The sequence below is a fragment of the Hemibagrus wyckioides genome, linkage group LG12, assembly GCF_019097595.1.
Source record: "Hemibagrus wyckioides isolate EC202008001 linkage group LG12, SWU_Hwy_1.0, whole genome shotgun sequence".
NCBI classification, from domain to species: Eukaryota; Metazoa; Chordata; class Actinopteri; order Siluriformes; family Bagridae; genus Hemibagrus; species Hemibagrus wyckioides.
Window position 1 is genome coordinate 9,028,799 of NC_080721.1, and position 25,595 is coordinate 9,054,393.

Below are 25,595 nucleotides of genomic sequence, written 5' to 3' on the forward strand. Positions count from 1 at the left end.
TTATATAGCTTATTAGAGGCGATTTATGCATAGATATGTTGCAAAATGATGATATCAAACCCATTTCTGCTCTCTGAGACGCCCCAAGTGCTTGTTCATAATCATCTATATCTTTAACCACCAAAACTCAGTGTAAGGTTATCCAACAGAGGGAAAAAAAAAAGTCTAACACTGAAAGCCAACAAATGAGTCCTGACTCATTTTACATCAGACTAAAAATCATTCATTTCATTGAAAATGTCCCATAAGTCAATTTCCATTCCATCTGCAGAACAGAACACTGGTGTATTGGTTGAAATAAAAAAAACATTTCTTATTAAAAGAAAGACAATATCGACAAAAAGCGAAGAACTATACCAAGTAACAATATCTGTTTTTCATCATGTTTTATTCCTCTTATACCACATCACTTTACATTTGCTTATTAATTAAACACATTATACTTTTCATTTTGTTTATAGTTACATTAAATGTTGGGAATTGTTAACAAACAAAAGTACAAAGTAGCACGGTGACATGTCCTGATTTTTCTTTTTATTTAATGTAACCCTTTGCAACTAATTGCTGCGGTATATAAAAGGAATAAAACAGTTCAGGACATGCTGTTACTGGAAAATAATCCATTGCCAGGTAATTCCTCTTCACGCTTGACCTCATTCCATATTCAACCTTGGCATTGACTATTTTCCGTAAAAAGCACATCTCCTGTCAACATGTGTTTTATTCCTTAAATATAATGTGCTTTTTTTAACCTCAGACATAGTTGATGTTAAAGGTTCTATGGAAATACAGTTTTCATATACTGTTTGAGCAAACCTGTGCACTCGTAATGAGCATGTGTGGTTTAACACAAGCACACACCAAAGCACATCTGAGCATGCACACACACACACACACACACACAAACACGCAGATGTTCAAACTGCTGTAGAAAAAAACTGCCTTGGGGCTTGTGAAAAGTGGTATTACTGTGACTCATTAAAGCATACACAGAGATAGAGAGAGAGAGAGAGAGAGAGAGAGAGGGCAATGATAATATATATGTGTTTATTTAGTTCTTATTAGAGGGTGTGATCAAGACAGAGATGAAAGGTTTACGATGTAGGATGAAAAGGCAGGTGTAGAGCAGTGTGTGACGTTGTCTCTTGGCACGCTCACACACTCCTCTCTCACACACTGATAGATGTGAATCAAAGAGCTTTATATTATGTGTCCTCACTCGGTCAGACCATCACCAAACTCTGAAGAAGAGTCTGCAAAGTAGGAGTTTTACTGTGTACTACGTTTAAAACGTAACATGAAAAAATGTCAAATTAAAAAAAAAAAGGACGTAAAACTTTTATTTTCTTTTATTTTTATTGTTATTTTATTTTATTTTTAATTTTTTAATTAATTAATTTTTTTATTATTTTATTTTATTTTATTTTAATGTTAACTTCATATATATAGGTATTTTCCTAAAACAATAAAATAAAATGTATGTATCTGCCTGAATTATACTATATTTTAATTATTAAATGTTTTGGAATATCAGGATATCAAATAAAAGTTTTCTTAGCTCACCTGGTGTGTGTCTCTCAGAAAGTATGAGTGTTTTTACAATTGGCCCAAATACATGATTCGTAATTTGGCCCTTTTGGGGGATTTTTGTCTTGCAACTGTTACTTAATATGTGCAAGCTTATGTTTATGAGTTTATCATCCACCTCAGAGCAAGTAACACTAAACACAGCAGGCACGTTATTCCCTCTGCATATCCTCCTGAAAACAATACTTCAGTTAGGTTAGACACATACACACCTAGTTTACATTGTCGCTACATACACACGTGGTTTGATTATCAGAAACTGAAGCAATAAAACACGCACTTGTGCGATTTTAAACAAGTAATTGTAGATAAATCAGTGACAGTTGTATGATATTAATTACTTGAAACTGCTGGAAAGTACTAACTTGCAGTCAAGACAGGCTAAAAGTAATGACCTGAGGTCTGACCTGAGAAAGTACCTCATGGTTATGAGGTAAAAAGTCACATTCGCATGAAAATAACTCATAATAATATCATGCCTAATGATAATTCATAAAATTAACTATTTTAATAATGCAAGAAATGCGTAATGCTGATAGTAACTCACAATCGTGAGATAAATAAAAGTAACAGTTGCCTGAAAAAGCCTCACAGTGAGATAAAACGTCTCAGTGGTGAACATTGACTTGCAATTATAGATAAAAAAGTCACAAGTGCAAGATAAATCTGTGTATTATTTATCTTCTTTAAAGACAAGGGCATACTTAGAAGAAACAAAACACCCTGAGATGAAAAGTGTATAATGATGGAAGGGGGAAAAAAGGCTAAAAAAGGGCGTGTTTGTAGTAGACAGCAACCCAGTGAGCTTTCTCACCTCTTGCTCTCAGCTATCTGTGAAGCAAATCCAGTGTGTATTAGCCAGCAGGAAGTGCGCTGCGCATGCATGTGTTTAAATGTGAATGCGAATGTGTTTTTCCACCAGTGCTTGTTAGCCAGTGCAGACTCCTCTCCCCTGTGCCTCTGTGTCTGACCGGGGAGGATTATCAAAAATTCACACTCTTATGTAGATTCATACTGTCTCCTTCAGACCGGTGCAGAGGCAGAGCAAGAGATGAGAGAGGCTCAGGAGCGATGGAGGAGAGGCGCAGGAGCTTGCCTGGAGCTGCACCAAAACATCAAGTGAGTCTGAAAGTAATGACCTGAGTTCTGTTCATCATCTCTCTCACTTTCTTTCTCTCTCTTCGCTCCCACAGCCGACAGACCCTGCGGCCTTATGATGGACCCTCAGGCTATTCAACACACACTCACATGCGCACATACACATACACACAAACACACACACATACATAAATATATATATACAATTGTGTTTATATATATATATATATATATATATATATATATATATATATATATATATATATATATATATATATATATACATAACAGTGTGTAGTGCCGTCAAAACAACTCTGATCCATCCAGTCATGGCCTCCACAAGACCTCTGAAGATTTATTGTGGTATCTGGCAAGACATTAGCAGCATATCCTTTAACTCCTGTAAGTAGGACTTGTTTATCCACAACATCCCAGAGATGCTTGATCGGTTTGAGATCTAGGGAACATAGAGGCCATGACAACACACTGAACTCTTTGTCATGTTCCTCAAACCTTTCCTGAACAATTTTTGCAGTATGGCAGGCCACATTATCCTGTTGAAAGAAAACACTACCGTTAGGGCATAGTTGGTCTGCAACAATGTTTAGGAAGGTGCTAGAGGTCAAAGTAACATCCACATGAAGGACTGCCAGGACTGAATGCTTTCCAGCAGAACATTGTCCAGACCATCACACTACCTCAGCCATTTTGCTTTCTTCCCATAGTACATCCTGGTGCTATTTCTTCCCCAGGTTAGTGATGCACATGTACACAAATGATTCATCAGACCAGGCCTCCCTTCTTTCATTCCTCCATGGTCCAGTTTTGATGCCCACATGCCCATTTGGTGGTGGACAAAAGTCAGCATGGACGACCTGACCTTTCTATCAGAGTACTAACTCTTTCAGCACTTTGTGCAGTCATTAGCTTACGCATGGCCATTTTTCCTGCTTCCAACACATTGACTTTGAGAACTGACTGCTCACTTGCTGCCTAACATATCCCACCCCTTTACAGGTGCCACTGATTAATAAGTAATTCTATATATATAATAAACTGGAAGCCAGCAGAGGGAGAAAAAGAACTCTAATCTGAACTACGTCTTCTCTCAGCAGGTTTTCCATGATGAGATGGAAAGTTGAAATGTAGCACACGTGCCCTTCATCATGATTGGCACAGGTGCAGAGGGACCTTTTATCGGCTTTGTGTGTATTTACGTACAGTAAGAGCGAACGTCGAGCGTAATTGGAGTTCCTCCGCTGGGCCTCTGCTGTTCTTTCTAATGGCGGCACATTTAAGATAAAAGTGGCCTCTCAGATTCCACAATCTGCATCCTCTCTCTCTCTCTCTCAATCTCACTTTTCGTTTCAAAGAATGCTCCAGGATTTGTGAGCGTAATCTACATCCACCACAGCTGTACTGCACACGTGATTGCCATGGAATAGAAGTGTGTACTGAGAAAAGAACAGGAAACCTGTTTACTCAGAAATGACTTATAAGGGAAGTTTCATCGGTGTTTATTTATTTTATATATTTTTCTTCTTTTACTGTTTTTACAAATGCCAACAGTCGAGTCTAACACCTTTTCTGAGACGTGTTATAGTGGTATCAAAGAAACAGCTTGAAATATCAACCCAAGTACAGTTTATGGGGCGGATAAAGGAAGTTGAAATGTTCGCTATCTGACAGATTGTCAAGCAGATTTTAGTTTCAGTTTGTGTGGCATTTCGTTTCTCCTTATCACCAGCTCACATCTCACAGTGCCTAACAGCTCACTGTCGTCTGAGCAAACTAAAATACTCACAAGTGTTGACTCTAGTGTCGTATTCGACGTGATGAAATTCAAAAAGCACACTTTTTACGCTCGACCAGTAACAGTCATAGAATGATAACGTACTCTATTAGAACAATTGCGTTAATGCAAACCGGTGATTTGACTTGTAGCTAGAAGTTCTGCCTGAGCTGCAGTTACAGAAAATCAACAACACCTTTTGACCAATAAGAATGAAGAATTTGTTCACCATGAGAAGTCTTCCCAAAGCTGTGATTATGGATTTCAATCCAATTTTCCAAAACAGAAGCAATTTGATAAAAAAAAAAAAAAAAAAGGAAAGGAAATTGCACTTTCTTGAAGGTTCTATGGTATGCAAGCAACACCAGTCCCATTCAATACAATGATATGTAAAAATCATTTTCACAAAAATATATATATCATTTTTTATTGATGGATTTAAGCAGTTGCCCTTGGACTACTTGTCTGTAGCGCTTATCCGATCTATCCTCGGGTCACGGGGAGCCTGTGCCTATCTCAGGTGTCATTAGGCATCAAGGCAGGATACACCCTGGATGGAGTGCCAACCCATCGCAGGGCACACACACACACACTCATTCACTCATGCAATCACACACACACTACGGGCAATTTAGAGACTCCAATCAGCCTAGAAGCATGTCTTTGGACTGTGGGAGGAAACCGGAGCACCAGGAGGAAACCCACCAAGCACGGGGAGAACGTGCAATGGACTACTTGTGTTTTAGCTAAATAGATTTTCAGATTTGTACAGGGAAGCATGTTGGTGTCTTTATTAAATAATAATTCTGATTGGTCAGAAGGTGTTGCTTTATTTTCTGGCAGAACTTCCAGCTCCACAGGTTTGTGGTTGTTCTAATATGTTTTTATTTCTATAGTAACAGCTCACACAGGGATTTATTTAACATTTCCTGGAAGTCATCTAAAGATTTGCCGTGATTTTATTTTTCCAACTGGACAGAAGGTGGTGGTTTCTAGGTAACATCACAGCTGCAAAAAAAGGGAGAAAAACAAGGAGGCTGAGGAATATTTATAGCAGCAGTAATGTGTCGGCTTTAATGTATTACATCTTTCATGCATGTTTTAAAATATTTAACATAACTATACATGGAGAGAAATATGATGTTATAATTTAATTAAGAAATAAAAATGTGTTGTCAAATTGAGAATTCTTACATATGTTAATGTTACAGATAGAGGTTAGTTTTTTTAAGCAATTACAAGGTGATTCTAGCAAATATATTGAAATGTTCGGATTCATGTATATATATATATATATATATATATATATATATATATATATATATATATATATATATATATATATATATATACACTAAAGAACATGCCGGAGAAGCACACTAGGAAATAAGAATTCATTCTTTTCTGCTCCATCACTATCCTGTTTTCCTCGTCTCTGCCCACAAGTGCACTACTCTGGATCAATATGCCTATCCAGGTTGTGAATGACCTGCGAATTGAAGCTGCTTTCATGCCTTCACACCTCACTGTGTGTGTGTGTGTGTGTCTGTGAGATCGGTGTCTAATGACTCTGTCTCCACTGCAGAGGCAGAGACAGAGCCGTGATGTCATTTGATTCGATGTCATCAAGTGGATGGTGCTAAGTCTCCCAGGTGTTTTCAGCGTCCTCTCTGCAGTGCAGGCTGACAGGTTCGTTCCACCAGCGACTTATTCAACACTCTCGTCACTCAGAGCTGCTGTTCACACACAAACAGACTGCGTGCTGAGTAGAAGCTCTCGGCTCCAGTGTGGTGCCAGCATCCTGAAATCAGGCTTAAACATCATGTTCCGTTCACTAGTTAGCAATGAATGTCCCGTCGACCCAGGCCATCTGCCACTGGCAAAAACAGCACAGATATGCTAGGTACAGTTCAATTATTAGCAATATAAACAACTTTAGATAGAGGCTTAGTGATTTATCTTACTGCAAATGTGTGTGTATGTATGTATGTGTGTATATGTGTGTATGTGTATATGTGTATATGTGTGTGTGTGTGTATGTGTGTGTGTATGTGTATATGTGTGTGTGTGTATGTGTGTGTATATGTGTGTGTGTGTGTATGTGTGTGTGTATGTGTGTGTGTATGTGTGCATGTATATGTGTATGTGTGTATTTGTGTGTGTGTATGTGTGCATGTGTATATGTATGTGTGTGCGCGTTCATGTGTGTGTATGTGTGTGTATATGTGTGTGTGTGTGTGTGTGCATATGTATTTGTGAGTATATGTGTATATGTGTGTGTGTGTGTGTGCGTGCATGTATGTGTGTATGTGTGTGTATATGTATGCATGTATATCTGTGTGTGTGTATGTATGTGTACTGTATGTGTATATGTGTGTGTGTATGTGTGTGTGTGTGTGTGTGTGTGTGTACATATGTGTGTGCTCAGACAGGAGAATAAGTAAGAAATTGAACCAGTGTCAGTATATCATAAATATTTAACACATTTAAGAGTTCCAAACAATCACTGCAATATACATATAATTTGGGGAACATTTTACAACTGTACATGAATAATCCTGCTCTAATTCCTGAATTCATACTAATCAATGCTGCGTTAAGCCGTGCACTAAACACACACTGATGACTATGAGAGGAGGTTTAGGTCATAATACATGCTTTCTCACACACACACTATAATAACTTTGATTGTGTGTGTGTGTGTGTGAGAAAGTATAGTTGTATGTGTGCAAGTGTATGATAGTGTGGATGAGGGTATGATAGTGTGTGTGTGAGAGGGTATGTGTTATGTCCTAAACAGTGAAGAGCTAACCTTAACTACGACGTGATAACAACTCATGCGTGAATAACAACTACCTTACATACATGTTAGTACATGTTTGTTAGTTAATAACACATGTAGATATAAACAGAATCATTAAGGATGGGATAAAATATACATATCTCTGTTGCCATTATTTAACAGTCATTATGTAAAACTCTTATTATATAATGTGTGCTATAGTTTTTCCAAAAATTTTTATGTTTAAACATAACTCAGCCAAGAAAAGCTGTCATTTGAGTCGTGCAGCCTTTATGAAAGCTGACACTTGTTTGTGTATATACAGTATTGCACATCTCTCTCTCTCTTTATCTAATATATGCCTACACAGATCAGGCCTAAAAGGTCCCCCTTTTGCTGCCAAAACAGCCCTGACCCATCATGCACTGTGTATTCTGACACCTTTCTATCAGAACCAGCATTAACTTCTTCAGCAATTTGAGCAACAGTAGCTCGTCTGTTGGATCGGATCATACGGGCCAGCCTTCACTACTCACATGCATCAGTGAGCCTTGACCGCCCATGACCCTGTCACCGGTTCACCACTGTTCCTTCCTTGGACCACTTTTGATAGATACTGACCACTGCAGACCGGGAACACCCCACAAGAGCTGCAGTTTTGGAGACGCTCTGATCCCGTCGTCTAGCCATCACAATTTGACCCTTCATCAACCTCGCTCAAATCCTTACGCTTGTCCATTTTTCCTGCTTCTAACATCAACTTTGAGGACAAAATGTTTACTTGCTGCCTAATATATCCCACCCACTAACAGGTGCCATGATGAGGAGATCATCAGTCTTATTCACTTCACCTCTCACGGCTCATAATGTTAAGCCAGATCGGTGTATATATCTACACACATAAGAACTTCATGATTTATCTGTGTGTATATCTATATATATATATATATATATATATATATATATATATATATATATATATATCTACACATTTATTTACTAATGAAGGACTGGAACATTTCATGGCGTGCTAATAGAGAAAATTAATCAAGAACAGGATGGCCTGATTATTTTCCTATAACAATTCTTTATTATAGAATAACAGATCACAATTTTATTCATTTACAGTTACGTTTAATGTCGCACAGTCTTCCAGGAAACAAGACCCTGTTATCAGTTACATTACTGCAGCTGTACTCAATCATTCCCTCAGCAGCTTCTCTTCTATTCTCTTTACAGTAAATTAAGAAAACAAAGAAATGCAGCATGTCATGTTCATGAAAAATTACAAAACCCTATGTGCTGAAGATTTTTTCAGACAGTCTGACAGTACAAAAGTGAAGCAGTGGAGATGCCTTTTGAAAATGCCTCCTAATAAATATCTCCTCATATAAATAAATAAATAAATAAATACATACATACATACATACATACATTCATTCAGTCACTTTATCCTGGTTAAGGTTACAGGGGATCAGGAGCCTACCCCAGGAAAACTGGGCACAACGCAGCGACACACCATGGACTTGACACCAGACCACACACACACACACACACACACCTTGGGTAAATTTGAAGTAAATTTAGGAAACATGAAGCACATGAACCTCTGCACATATTTATTACTAATATTGCTTTTGCTTTACTCTTCTAAGTTTAATGTTGGTGCATGAGTTACGAACATGTAACTGAAACTGAAAAAGTGTGTGTGTGTGTGTGCAAGAGGGAGAGAAAGAGAAGGTGTGGGGGGGTGTTATAAGAGATTCATTTGCTTTGTGCTGAATGTCTTCGAAATTCAAAATTAATGGCCAGAAGCTCCCACATCCTGCTGTTTCTGTTCTGACTCTCGGTTTGTTTTGGCCCTCAGGAACGATGCCAATTTATTCTGAGTTGTAAAAGATTCACGCCTGGAGAAGTCAATGGTCTGCATGGGTCGGTTTAAGGCCTCCACACACAGCACTGTACAGCACTCACACACATACACACATTGGAGAATTCGATTTTTTTTTTTTTTTACGAAGTGTTTCTTAATGTAGTGTATAATCTATTCGGAAGCAAAGCGTTGCATGGCCATACAATATGTGAATTAAAATACATTCATTTGCGTGTCCTGGTTGTTGTGGATTTGTGCTCGGGAATTGTGTGTAGCCTGAAGTGAAGGATTGTGAAATAATCTAGAAAACAATTTCTGTACATCTTGTCTGCAGTGATATTGGTCAATACATTGTGTGTGTGTGTGAACGTACACTGCAAACTAAAGTTCATAAAGCTTCAAGCGATTTTCTGATTTCAGTCATGTTATACGATGTTCTCTAACGGTTTTTGGTTTTTTGGGCCGTAGCTCATACAAGCAGAGAAAAGATAAACAGATTATATAAATAATCATATAAGTCGTTGCCCTTGTGTATAAACTTTGAAAAGTCCTTCTCCTAATTGCCTCTGAATGCTGCTCGTATTGATGAGGGAAAAATAACGTTACAGGATACCGTGCTGTGTGTCAGAAAGGATCGACTCCGTGTCCGACATCAGGATCAAACCCCAGGTAAAAAGCACAGCTTAATGCTTCAAACAGCGATTCGGGTCTGTCATGTGCCTTTGACCCCGATGTCACTCACAAGCAAGGACGAGGGTCTTTCTATTCCGTTCCGCTCTTTTCTCCTTCTGTCTGTCATTCTGTCACAATCATTCGGATAGCTTCCTCCATGCCACTGCTAATGAAGCATGATGCTATCCTGTCTTGTTAGCTTGTATTACTCTTACAAATCCACCATTGCTCAAAAGTTTGGTTCCTTTCTCAATTACGTTAAAAAACGATTGTTGCCGATTTACTGCAGATTTCAGTATTACTGATGTAATCGATATAACGTTAATTTTACATAAAATCGATGACGCGATAAATTAGTAAATACCGCATGATGACATAAATCGGCTAGTTTTTCTCACACCACGCCGTCGTCGAATGCTCGAATCTGATTGGTCAGAAGGTAGAAGGAAAAATAGTTCCAGCTACACGACAACTCACAGGTCTATATTTGTTCTGATGTGTTAGCGATTCTTACCGAGTGTGATCTTTACATCTCACACCACTTCACAAACACTGTAGTTATATGTATTTCTAGGAACGATTTCCTTCCTTCAGATCACTCTTACCTCCCGAACAACACAAGCAGGAGCGCTTTACGTAACACTCGTTTGAAGAACGCTTATTCGAAGCCGTCAACTCTTCTTACTTCCTGCCTAAAACGAGGCATGTGGAGCGCTTGGGTTTATTGGGGATGTGCGATAATGTTGATGCGTTCGTGAAAAATTGCACAAGCTCTGTGTTGTGATATACAGAGAGTTTATATAGAGAGTATAAAGGTATTCAATTTCCAAGAGGGATGACGATGAGAAGGAAAATGAGTGCTGATATGTAGAGTGTGAGGAGTTGACAGAAGAAATCTCTCAGATTTGAGAGAGAGAGAGAGAGAGAGAGAGAGTGCGAGAGAGAGACCTGTCTCTAATGACAGCATTGAGATTCCTTCCTTTCCAATAAAGTGCATTCCTCTTCGCCAATTGGATGTAACTGCTCTGAAATGTGATTGCGCCTCTGAAAGGAGATATTGTTTCTCTCCACGGCACCTGTGACCCTCCGTAATTGTTCAGCTGATAAACCGGAGGAGTGATGCACAAGAGGGAAAGAAAGTCAGGTCTGCATTACTGCAATCTAAATCCTACACATGATTTATAAAAGCTAGAAGGAGGATGAAAGCATGGCATAGCAGCGCTGTGTTCTGCATAAACGGAAAACACAGAGACAGAGAGAGATTAGGTCTGAATTTCTCGGCTCAGCGGGGTTATCATGATGTCTGCACCGGGCCCAAAGCCCTTATTAGATTTATTAGAGGCACCAGAGCTTATTAACTTGCCATCATTTGAGTGGCTCATAGAGATTGGACATTAGTCATCACATAGTCCTTTATAACTGCAGCCAGCTTATGCTAAACCCATTATACATGTTCATGCTGTGAGCGCAGGTGTGTGTGTGCTGGTGAGGAGGTGGCTGGCAAGGTGGGTGTATGTGTGTGTGTGTGAATGTGTGTTGATGGGGAGGTGAGTGTGTGTGTATGTTGGTGGGGAGGTGGGAAGTTAGGTATATTTATTTGTGTGTGTGTGTTGGTGGGGAGGTGGGTATATCTGAGCGTGTGTGTATTTGTCACTTTAATGGACTGGACAAATTCCAGCTTAATATGTGTGTAGCATCATTTTAAGCAGAACAACACAAATATCCGGTTTGGGATTATCCGAACACGCTGATTAACCACTTTATTAGGAACACCTGTACACCTGCTCATTCATCCAATCATCAGTCAGTGATGTAGCAGCAGTGCAATGAATAAAATAAAGTGGACAGATGCTGATAGCAATAGCTAATGTTCACATCAAATATCAGAATGAAGAGAACTGGGATTGGGATTAGGAGACAGGTTGGTCTGCAAGCTTTGTATCTGCTTATTTTAATATGTTATCAGTTCTCTAGTCATTCATTGGTCATTAACACTTCACATAAACTAAGATAAACAGATTTTAGAAATGGCCCCATGTTTGTGTAATCACTGATCTGGTGATTCTGGGTGGAGATTTCGGTGACCTGTGCATGGATGTCTGTGCCGGACTGGCTGGATTGATTAAAAAATCAATAATCACTCTTTACAACCGTGGTGAGCAGAAAAGCATCTCAGTACACACAACATGTCAAAATGTAAGGTAGATGAGCTACTTCACATAACATGGACAGTGAAGATTGCAGAAAAAAAAACACCACCTGGTTTCAGGAACACACCCTGGTTGCACTGAAGGGCAACACACACACACACACACACAGTGAAGCAATTTAGATTAGCTAATTCACCATCCACTGGGATTTTCTGAGGTTGGCATAAACACTGAGACACAGAGACGATGTGAAACTCAGTAGAGACAGTAACCCGAGCTCGGGATTGAACCCTGTACCCTGCAGCTGTGAGGCACCGACTCTGCCTCCTGCACCACCAGGTCACTCACCTGATGTAACTGCACACTCAACCTTTTCCTCTTAGTTACACTCTAGTTTCTGACAAATCAGCCAGCAGTTTAAGGGTTTAAACACTATTAAGGGAATTAAATGGAAATGCAGTGTGACAGTCAATATTTAGATGATTTGACCCCCCCCCCCTTTAACTTACTCACTGACCTTATCTCTGTAACTGTAATGACTCTGCAAATGCCAGCAAGACTGCATGAGAAAAATCCAGATCCTCTCGTCTGGCCAGCTTGGTGGTCTGGATATTGCTACCTATGCCTCACACACACACATACACACACACACACACACACTGATGGGTATCTGTGCTGTGAGTCAGAACATTTCGTTTAAAAAAAACAAAACAAAGAGCTCTGAGTGCCTCTGTGCATTTTCTATTTCTATTCTAAAAGTTGCAGTATTTTGACCCAGGGATTGTTCTTCTTCTTTATTAAGACTATTTTGTTTCATGTAATCTTTCTGTTCTTTGTCCGTGAAAGAAAAAAAACGTTATTGTGTCTAAAACCCTTTTTCACCACAAGTGCTATTGACTACACAGATCTGTAATCTGGAAATCTGAAATACTTTCAGTTGCAAACAGTTTTGGCTGCAAGATAGGTAATAATTTGCTCGCATCAATATGTTATCAGTTCTGTAGTAACAAGTCATTCATAGAGTGAAACATGTCATCGTTTCCATCGTGGGAAAGACTTCAGGACTGAGAGGGTATGTTTTCTTCATAACATTTTGGTTAAATGGATTTAAAAAATATGGCAAGTATGAGTTTATTCATAAATAAATAAATAAATAAATAATTTTATTTTATTTTATTTATTTATTTTTTTATTTATTTATTTATTCTTACAATTTTTTTGTGGGAAGAGAAACAAAAAAAGTCTTCAGTTGTTAAGCCACATCACACCACCGGTCATTGAATATTTTCCTAAATAAGCATGCCCTTAAGTACTTTATTCCATATTTAAAGATTATATTTCAGCAACACATTAAATAATCCTATGTGCATTCATCCATCCATTGTCTATACACACTTTATTCCTAATTAGTGTCACGGGGGTGTGCTGGAGCCTATCCCAGCACACATTGGGCGAAAGGCAGGGGTACACCCTGGACAGGTCACCAGTCCATCACAGGGCCACACATATAGACAGACAACTACACACACACTGGCAATTTAGAATTACCAATCAACCTAATGTACATGTTTTTGGACTGTGGGAGGAAACCGGAGTACCCGGAGTAAACCCACGTAGGCACGGGGAGAACAGAAAGGCCCCTGCTAGTTCGAACCTGGGATTCGAGCCCAGGACCTTCTTGCTGTGAGGCAAAAGTGCTAATCACTAAGCCACCATGCTACCAGTGCAGTCATTTTATTACAGAAAATGTATCTGCAATTATCCTGACAATGCATGGCTTCCTGAATAAATGGGACTTATTATATCTTATCTTATACACAAACTGATTGATCCAAACAGCAAGATTTCCTAAAAAAAAAATAAAGAAACGGAAATTAAAAAAAAAGAAAGAAAAGAACAGCTTGTTTACTGTATGTGAGACGGTTCTCAATTTTCACCTAAAGTGCTGACTCTTTGAAGAACACACACACACACACATCCTCTGACAGAAAACAACTCTAGAGTTCCTCTATTATATGAATTAAGCACCTTAATTTTGTTTTATTCGATCTTAAGAGCTGAAAAAAAAATAGTTGGAAATATTTTTTTCACACCCAGCTGTGGCGTCACATGTTGAATATCATCACAGTATTTGTTGTATTACTATAAGAACATTAACAGGCTTGCTGACTGAGCCGAACAGTGATGTCAGTCTGCCCTCTCTAGGTAATTTGAAACAGTTCTGTTCTGTGCGTTACTGCAATTCTATATCATAGAAATGAGAGGAATGAGAACTTATACAAACCTTCCTTATCAGGTCTGTAGCAGGGCTGTATCTTTGACATACACCTGAGAGACATTTTCACACCTTCTGAGTTAAAATGAAAATCTTACACATAAAAAAAAAAATGTCAGGAAATGGTTGATCATCATCATCATCATCATCATCATCATCATCATCGCAGAAGTCATTACGGATCAGACGGCACAAGGGAAGTATCTCATTTTTTAAGATAATGCACATTAAATTGAGGATACGATCTCTTTATGGCACCCATGAATCAGTCTGTATCCAGCTGTTCCTTCAGTAATCTCTGGCCACGATGGGCTGAGCACAATGTTTAATTTAGCGAGCCACCAGGAAATAGATTCCAGATCTCAGATATCCCTCATTATCCTTGATGAAGTGATGAAGTTGTTTGCTCGAACGGCTTTTCCTTGCGACTTTACAAGCGCGTGAGGGATGAGGGATGCCCTCGTCGCCTGTTTTCATTAGTTAATTAAACTCTGCTGCGTTAATTGATTAATTAATTAAGCAATCGCTGCTCTGTGTCGTAAAGCAGGGTTCTTTCCCGGCTGTTGTTCTCTGTGCGGTTAATGACGTTTGTGTTCATGCTAACTATATAACCCTAGAACAGGAAATCAGCAATGAAGCCCCGAGCCGAAACCCTTCAGTATTCGAATTGTGACCTCTGACCTGCCGGGGTAATAATTTAGCCGGGTTTCATTTGCCTGTTTGTAAGTGTGCTGTGTCTGTAGCAGAAGCATCTCGTCTGCCGTGTGTGTGTGATTCATGAACCCCACTGACAAGACTCTCCTTGGCAATTGTGCTTGCCTTTAAAGCAGATGGATAACAACGTATTGATTGTACTAGTCTGGTGCTGCTGTGAAAATATACACTGCTGCATAGAAGTATAAATGAGCTTTGCTGCGCTGGGTGTTCTCGTCTCCGGCCTAAATGCATTACGATGGCAAAGGTCACGTCTACAAGCCCGCTGAGTCCCTTCTGATCACTTTTTTTTTACCACATCGGACTCCAATAGTGGCTGACCTTCTTGCGTGTTACTGCATTTCTTTCATCATTACCCTTTCTCTATGTCCCACTGTGTACGTATCATTATCCGCTACAGAAATAAGTGCTGTGTTTGTACTTTCCACCTCGGCAGGGCAAAAAAGGTTAAGCATTGTGTATTATATTGTGCATATCCACGCACAAACCTACAAATTCCACTGTAGATTTAATAGCGATTGATTAAATTGCTCTGACTTGAAGCCTCCCTGCCTTATTTTGGCGACTGAATCTGTAAGCATATTTCAGATTTTGTCAGCACTCCTCCATAATGCATACCCCATGCTGGCTTCTCAGCGAGTATGACCTTGTGTGTGAGTCAGACTGTGCATCTCTAACACACTTATTCACTCACTCCTCACTGGAGTCTTCATCCCGGGCCTCTCTGATGACATCTGACACATCAATGATAGGATTTGGCCCCATATGCTGGATTAGGCTCATTTGGTTAGCATCGCATTATTGCATTATTGGTCCTGGGAGTCAGCCAGCTGATGCTGTGTCTGTCCCGGAGCCTGATAGAAAGGGACAAAGGAATACATGAGCAGCTCTAAGACGGACGCTCAGCAGTCCGAGCACATCGTGGAAGTTATGGGATTTTAGGCTGCTGAAGAGAAGTAACTCTCATATGTAATGTATTTCACTCACCCCCCCCCCCCCCCCCACACACACACACGCACACACACACACACTGTAACTGTAGGAAATAAAATATAACACAACAAACTTTATTCTAGTTATTGTACTATCTGTATCTTAGGAATTATATTTTATTTCCTACAAGATTTCAGAGATGTTAGAAAGTCAAACAACAATAAAAATTTTTTTGAAAAACATTACACAAGTTGTGCAAGAAATTAAAGAATAAGAGAGAGAGAGAGCGAGAGAGAGAGGGAGGGAGAGAGAGGGGGGGAGAGGGAGGGAGGGAGAGAGAGAGGGAGAGAGAGAGATAGATAGATAGAGAGGAAGGGAGAGAGAGAGCGGGCGCGGAAGGGTGAGGGAGAGAGAGAGAGAGGGAGAGAGGGGGGGGGGGAGGGAGGGACGGAGGGAGGGAGAGAGAGAGGGAGAGAGAGAGAGAGAGATAGATAGAGAGGAAGGGAGAGAGAGAGGGCGGGAGGGAGGGAGGGAGAGAGAGAGAGAGAGAGAGGGAGGGAGAGAGAGAGGGAGGGAGAGAGAGAGAGAGAGAGAGAGAGAGAGATAGATAGATAGAGAGGAAGGGAGAGAGAGAGGGAGGGAGAGAGAGAGAGAGAGAGAGAGAGAGAGATAGATAGATAGAGAGGAAGGGAGAGAGAGAGGGCGGGAGGGAGGGAGGGAGGGAGAGAGAGAGAGAGAGAGAGAGAGAGGGAGAGAGAGAGGGAGGGAGAGAGAGAGAGAGAGAGAGAGAGAGAGAGGGAGGGAGAGAGAGAGAGAGAGATGCCATGTTGTAATTTTTATCACTTTATACAATAGGTGAATTTAATGGTATAGTTTGTTGAGAAACAGGTTAGCTTCTGTTAACCTCTATGTTATAAACACCATTAGTCACGTTAGTGAGTTAGAAAACTTAAAAAATAGAAAAAACTACAAAGTGCTTTTGAGTGCTCCCCTCAAAAAGCTAAATAAACAACTTCACCAAATCAAAAATGCTGCACATTAATACACTCTCTGTATAAGCTGTTACTATAGAAACAACACATCATATTAAAAAACAAGGACATTTACGCTAAGCTGTATTTAGAATTACAACCGAAGCTACTGATATAGAGAACTGAACTATTGAACATAAGGAGATATTGTGGTCAACTATAAAGCTGCATTATCAACAAAGAATAGCTATAAACCCCCGACGCAGCAAAAGCGCTGTTAATGCATGGGTCTTTAAGTCTATATGGTATCCACACCTGCACGTTTACACAAAAACACATAAATCTCAGCGCTGGTGCTGTGAGAGAGTTGTTCAAGCAGCAGCTGGAGTCAGTCAGCTAGAGCGAGTCCACTACGATACGTCACAAAGATACACACTCTCAAGACCCATGCACTCATCCCGGTCTGTTCTCTGTGATTTGTGAGTTCTGTTACGGATGAATAAAACATGACATTAAATAATGCAAATGTCACGGGATGATGCACCTGCAGAAAAGTTTGGCCCAAAGAGCACAGTGTAGCACCATTCTCCTATTCCGCTATGATCACAAGAGCCGCTACGCAACAAGCAGCCTCTCGCTCTGATCCATATTTCATTTTGTTTGCAGGTCCGATGATTTGGGCAACACACTGTGAAATATTTAGTACTGATGCCGAAAAGGAGATGGCGGAGCGGACACATCCTGACCCTCAGGACGAGGAGCGAGCAAAGCCAAACTGTTTCATTAGGATAGTTTACATGGCTTTAGGAAGCATGCTTTTGTCAGGAGAGCAGCGTGGATAAATTCGAGCTGTGTGTGTTAGAGAAAGCCCTCGACGGACGATGCTGCTCGAACATTCATTACAGACCGAGCGCGGTTCAGCATTCATGCAGCAAAGGTCCTGAGTTTCACGCTTCTCACGGAGCAAAGGCCAGCATCAGTTATTGATTTTCACATCCTAATGATTACAAAGCTAAAAACAAAGCAGAAAGTGATGCTGGATCAGCTCTATTGAGCTTAATTTATCCTTTGGGAAAGAAATGCATTATGCCAAGCATGTCACCTGACAGTTACAGGCCTTTTAAACATTTATGGTTTGGTGACTGCATGCCACTTGCGTAGAATTTTGTTTGCTGTTGCATTTTCGCATTAAGACGGCAGATCTAGACAAAACGGATTTATTGCACAACCAAAGAATTCAGCCATATAAGAAGCACCTGGTGCATGCATTAGCGATTTTTTAATCAGTTGTGGTTACATAACATCATAGAAGGTGTATATTGGAAAAGCTGATGCCCTAATAATTAACACACACACACACACACACACACACAAAACTATCCTGCTGGCGATTCAGTATTGTAATTGGCTTTCTGTTATTGGTAATGGAGTCAGCGATTGTGCTGAGATTACGCAGCTGTACAAGCTTGTGAGGTCATTATGATACATTATGGGCTATTTGTATTTATCAGACAAATATGTGTTAAATTATTTTGCAAGAGGTACAAGAAATGGTCATGTAATAAGATTAATAATAATAATAATATTCAGCATTGCAGCATTCCCAGTGAGGTTACTTTGATTGATTTATTTGTTTGTTTGTTTGTTTATTTATTGAGCTGAAAGACACAAAAAAAGTGATATTTATTAGTGTTTAATATCATTATTGTTTTGCACAGACTTAAGGTCAGGGTAGCTGGGGAATAAAAGCAGTGAGGCAGACAGCAAGGAAAGCAAATTAGATATAATTACTAAGTCTGAACATATTTTTCAATAGATGAAGTTCATTTTTCACAAAAGTAGCCTGGGAAAGTTTTTTTGTTTCGTTTCACTCAAAGAATCTCGTCCTCTCTGGCATTCTTGGTGTATCATCCTTTATCCAGGGAAGAATAAGCATCGAGATAGGCTCTGATGATGGACATGAGTTTCAAAAACAAACAACTGACCAGCAACAACCTGGTACACTTCACTTTACACCCATATATACTGTACTATAAGAACATTTACTCTCCACTTCATCCCCATATGTTACACACACTATTGCTGCACTACTATCTCACTTTATATACATGTGTTATAATCTATCTATTGTGGATTGTTCAATTATTTTCTGTATAGTATTATTTGTAAACTAAATGTATAGTGTATTTATTTTATATCTGTTGGGCCACCAACAGCTGATACCAAATTCCTTGTGTGTGTAAAAACAAAACTTGGGCAATAAACCTGATTCTGATTCTGAAAATACATGTTTTCAGCTCGGTGTTCAAAAGTATTGGAACGCCATTAAATAATTCTAAATAATAATAGTATGAAATCCAGATTGTTTGTTTGCACCAAAGGCTATTTTCCTATATTACAACACGGAAATACCTTATAGAAAAGTCTGTTCTTATAGTAGTATTGTGTTAGAATCATCACTTTTCAGATCTTATAGCAGTTTTGTTACTGTAAAAGTCTTATAACGCTATAGATCTGTTTTACAGAGGGTTTGGTTTTTGATTGTTCAATTTCCTGAGACACAGCAGAGCACATCTCCATTTTTTTTTTGCTCCAAATTTAATCCTCACTTGGCAAGCTTCATCATATCAACGTCATCATCATCATCATCATCATCATCATCATCACCATCATATAAAATCTTATGACTCTGACTCAGAGCTATGTCAGCTGCTTGGATGTTGCAGTTTGCATAATATCATAACACAACCTTCTGGCTGGTGTTATAACAGAGTGCTGTCTACATAGTTTATGTAGGTTTATGTCAGTGGTCGTAAGGTATATATGTAGCCCTGTGAACACCACTATTAAGACATTTGAAAGCAATATTGCTGTAAACCGAAAACGGTGATCCAAGTTATCACGTCCGCTGTGGAGCTCACTGGGGTTTTCCAAGATTCTCCAGTTTCCTCCCATTGCCCTGCTCCTGAAGCACTGACATTGCATCCTGGCTGTATTCCCACCTCATGCAAAGAGTTCGCAGGATGGGATCAGAATTCACTCTGACTTTTTCCTGGAAAAAGTGGTTACGGAAGATGGATGAGTGAATCAGTCTGACTGTCTGCACAGCGTCAGCTGTCCATCTCTCAACACCTCCGTTCGGCATGTTCGCTTTGCCTGTGAGGCATGGATGTTGCTTTCATACTCAGAGAAAGGGCATCTCTCTTCACTAAGATTCCTCTCATAACTCAATTCAGTTCATTTCTATTAACACTTAATCCAATTAGCGACTGGTCTGGCATGATTAAAAGCAGCTGTTTACACACTGCCTCCTTGTTTGTGTGTAGGGGAAAGTGTGTGTGTGTGTGCTTTGTGTGTATGTGTAAATGAAGAGTAATGATGTGCTTCTGGCTTCATGGTCTTAAAATGTTGAACCTCCTTGAGCACCTCTCTCTCTCTCTCTCTCTCTCTCATATTAGAGGGCCTAGACACTAAAGAAGGTGAGACTTGCTCCCATAAATCCCTGCTCACCTGATAAATTCCTGTTTTATGAACAGCAACAGGGCAACACACATGCTAATGTATGTTCAGCTCTGGCTAAAGTACTTCCTGACCGCTCTGAAAAAAAAGGCTAGAGTTCATGTAATTAATAAGGGACCCTTATGTGAGGCTTTTTCTCTGCTCAAGACTCTGGAGTTTATTAGTCACAACTGTTTCTTCATGCGTCGATATGGTTAGATTTTATTTTGCCCGTGCTCTTTTTCCTCATTCTGAAACTGTACAGTAGAAGAAAAACAATATTGCTCGTGGAGTAGTGTATCCAAATTCTCAGTATTCATAAAACAGTAGCTTAGAAATATTTGGATGATCCACTGCTTTTTGCCAAGATTCTGCACTTTGGAGACGCTATAAGGCAATGAAACTGGTTATTATGACATCATAGGGCACATGACAATGCCAACATGGTGGATGTACAGTAGTATGTCTGGGTTGTGTTCACACTACTACACATTTAGTGTACACATGTATTCATACCTACATACTCAGTAAGTACTGTATTAGCCGCAGAGGAATAGGAATCAAATTGAATGCTGTAGTTATTAAATCGAATGCTGTCGTTACTGATTCATATGCTTTAGGTAATGAATCAAATGATTTAGGTCTAAAACCGAATGCTGTACCTACTGAATCAAATGCTTTAGTAATGAATTGAATGCTGTAAGTACTGAATCACATGCTTTAAGTGGATCAAGTGATGTAGGTACTGAATCAAATGGTTTAGGTATAAAATCAAATGCTGTACACACTGAATCAAATGTTGTCATTAATGAATCAAATGATTTAGGTCTAAAACCGAATGCTGTACCTACTGAATCAAATGCTTTAGTAATGAATTGAATGCTGTAAGTACTGAATCACATGCTTTAAGTGAATCAAGTGATGTAGGTACTGAATCAAATGGTTTAGGTATAAAATCAAATGCTGTACACACTGAATCAAATGTTGTCATTAATGAATCAAATGCTTTAGGTACTGAATCAAACGGTTTAGGTATAACATTGAATGCTGTAGGTACTGAATCAAATGCTTTAGGTACTAAATTGGATGCTGCAAGTACTAAATTGCATGTTTTCAGTGAATCAAGTGATATAGGTCAAATCGAATGCTGTGGGCACTGAATAGAATGCTGCCGTTACCTATGGTTTAGGTATTGAATCAAATGATTTAGGTCTAAAATCAAAAACGTATTCTGTAGGTACTGAATCAAATGAATTAGGTCCAAAATCGAATGCTGTAGGTACTGAATCAAATGAATTAGGTCCAAAATCGAATGCTGTAGGTACTGAATCAAATGAATTAGGTCCAAAATCAAATTCTGTAGGAACTGAATCAAATGAATTAGGTCAAAATCGAATGGCGTAGGTACTGAATCAAATGAATTCGGTACAAAAACGTATACTGTAGGTACTGAATCAAATGAATTAGGTCCAAAATCGAATGCTGTAGGTACTGAATCAAATGAATTAGGTCAAAATCGAATGGGGTAGGTACTGAATCAAATGAATTCGGTACAAAAACGTATTCTGTAGGTACTGAATCAAATTAATTAGGTCCAAAATCGAATGCTGTAGGTACTGAATCAAATGAATTAGGTCCAAAAACGAATTCTGTAGGTACTGAATCAAATGAATTAGGTCCAAAATCGAATGCTGTAGGTACTGAATCAAATGCATTAGGTACCGAATTAAAAGTTGTGTGTACTGAATCAAATACTGTAGGTCCAAAATCAAATGCCGTAGGTATTAAATCGAATTCTCTAGGTGCTGAATTAAAAGTTGTAGGCATTGAATCGAATGCAGTAGGTACTGAATCAAATACTGTAGGTACTGAAGCGAATGCTGTAGGTGCTGAATTAAAAGTTATAAGTACTGAACAAATGCTTTAGTACTGAATTGAATGCTGTAAGTACTGAATCACATGCTTTAAGTGAATCAAGTGATGTAGGTACTGAAACAAATGCTATAGGTGCTGAATTAAAGATTGTATGTACTAAATCGAATGTTGTAGGTACTGAATTGAACGTAGTAGGTACTGAATCAAATGCAGTATGTACTGCTACATTTTGGATGCATGCTAAGATTTAGAACAAACACACAGGTTTAAGTTCTTGTAGACTGAGACTGAGATGATTTCTCAAGAGTAAGCATTCATTCCTTCCAGAGACTTCAGGACACTTCTCCATTAAGCAATTTCAGTAACACTTTACTGAAGGGTGATGTTCATAAAGTTACATATCTCTTATATAAAATAAACTTCTGAACATCTGATGTACATCCAGAACACATTTATGTAGGTGTCATCTGTCTTTATAGGCTGCTGTTGTCAAGGCTGATGTCAATTAAATTGACAACACCAGAGGCAAGCTGACATAAAACCAGAGTCGTGTGACATGGCAACAGAGCCAAGTTCACATAGTACACAAGTTAAGTTGACATAACACTAGGGTGACGCTGACATAACACCAGTCAGGTGACATAGCATTACAGACAAGTTGACATAGTACTAGAGTTTATGTAACATAACACAGATAGCACACATACAGTGTATTTAGAAGAACAGTTTTTGTCCAAGTGACATTAGTGATATGTCAAATTGACATATCAAGTAGTCTAATGTTAAGTTGACCTAGATATCATGTGACTTGTGAACTAGAGTCAAGATTTCAGGATTGAAACGGTACTTAAATGATTTCTCCATAACACTTATAAAAGCATTGCATGTATCTGTTCATAATTGTTGGAGAATTTATATACAGTGTATGTAAAAAACCTGTAAGGTGACACACAAGTATTGTTATACACTGATGTCGCATAAAACAGTCCTTAATCTCCAGTTAAGGGTTCTTTCATTTGCATTTACACCACAGCGTCCCATTCTGCACTATGTTGTCATTTCTTTAGTAGTAACTCATTCCCCTGGACTTTATCAATGGATTATAAACATGTTGTGATATTAGAGGAATAAAAGTCTTTATCATGTGCATGCAGATTGTGTTCATATTACAGTATATCACAACGTGTTTTACTAACTAAATTTAACATTTAGTTAATGCTCTTGATGGAAATGGTTTGCTAGTTGGTTAAATATTCACAATAAACATGAACTAAAGAGTATTTATGGTTCCTGCCTGGAGTTATATGCTATTTATCTTTTCAATGAGCTGATAAGAAATTAATTAATAATTAAGTGGGGGGGGGGGAATGGACCAGCATGTGAAGAAGATCTGTGCTTTTCTCCTAAAGAGACAAAAAAGAACAGACTAAATTTCCAGAAACTTCCCTGACCCCATTGTCTATATACGTTCACATACATTTATCTTGCGCTTCTATCGATTTCAAATCCGTAAATCTCTCTTAAATCCCCTCGAGACTTTGGTTTTGTCTCTTATTTGAACCTCTTTTAAGAAAATGAAAAATGACAGTGTGAGCCCTCATTGATTGAGACGTCCAGGGCTGAATATCCTCAGTGTGTTTCTCTGATGAACTACTGTTCATTGTTCATTCTTAATAGTCTCTGCCTTTTGTCCTCTGCCACATGATGTCCTGCTTTACGTCTTAATAATCACTTCAGCCCATGAGCAGCGCCTCCTGTTCTCCTCGCGACATTGACCCATGCCATCTCCTTTCATACTGCATGATAGGAGTATATTCAGTCGTGAGAATGATTTTAATACCTTTTGTCAAAGGCATTCTACATATGAAATAGAAACATAAAAATAGGAAATATTTTGGAAGATATTTTGCTAAAAAGTTTTCATTTTCAGTACGTTTGGAGATTTTTAGTACACCGATGTCGTAGTAATAGTGTATTTTTTTATGTATTTATTTTATTATTTATTTTAATTTTTTTATCAGTTTTTCCTACACTATTTTAACGCTCACACCATCATGAAGAAGCTACATCCAAAACCTTGACCCATTTTAATCTTTTATTCATGAGTATCATAAGCTTTAATGGGTAGAAACACCATTATAGCTCATTTGTTTGTTAGACACACGAGATAGATGGGATTATGCATCAGGATGAGCCACTGTGTCCATCTGTGTCATCCCATGATTTAATATTCTGCCCTCCTGACCTTTAACCTCTGCACTGGAATCTATGCCTGGCTTGTTTTCTTTCATCACATCTCTCTGTCAAGTCTTTTTATATGTATTTTGGTTGTAAAGTGATAATGGTTTTTTTTTTTCTTCCTTCATAGTCAGGGCATCAGGGTATTTTATGACCAGGGAATGTCACAAGTCCTTTTAAACCTGATTTATCTCGCGTTATCAAGGACAGGAACTCAATCTACAGTAAAAGTGCTCAAGGAGAAAAAGGGTCAGGACAAGGAAGTGACAATCACTGAAGATTATATCAGCAAGAAGTATAAAAGTATAATGATTTCATGTATGTGATTCAGTTGTGATAATAACGACGTAACGTAATGTCTGAACGCTATATTCATATGGGCTTCAGCTTCACACTTGGATTTGGACTTGAACAAGGCTATTAAAAAAGCAATCTGAGGTTTTATGGGCGGGGGCTGCCATGTGCTAGAGTGGTTTGTATAGATTTTTTGAGATATTCCAGCTATGGTGTATGTGACCAATAGATATGAGTTGTATTAGAAATACCATAGACTATTTTATTTTATTATCTCATCAGCTCCATCAGCTGAGCTGTAATAGAGTCTGCCTCCTCAACCCCACACCTCTCAGTAATCTCTAACTCACCTGTCAGTCCACCTGTCAGTTAGACTCCTAACACTATCAACAGCAAACAAAAATGTTTATTATCTCTTTATTTAATCTGATGGAAAACCTCAACCACAAGTTTAATAAAATGTGTGTGTGTTTTTCTTCAGGGTTCCTTAAAGTCCATTTTTACAATGAAAATGTGCATATTGATGTGTTACTCCAGTGCTAATCAAGGTGAAATGAACAAAATAAAAAATAATATAAATAAACAAAATAAATAAATAAATAAAAACTACTACTACTACTACTACTGTACAGTTATGGTTTTATTGGAATACTCAAAATGTATTATTATTATTATTATTATTATTATTATTATTATTATGTGTAGTAGTAGAAGTAGTATTAATATATAAAATATTAATATTATTTTTATTACTTTATTTTTAAAAGCAAGTAAAGTTACTAGACCCACACTGTCAGTACCAACAGAATTCCTATTAACAGACATCTGACTTATTTTCTACAG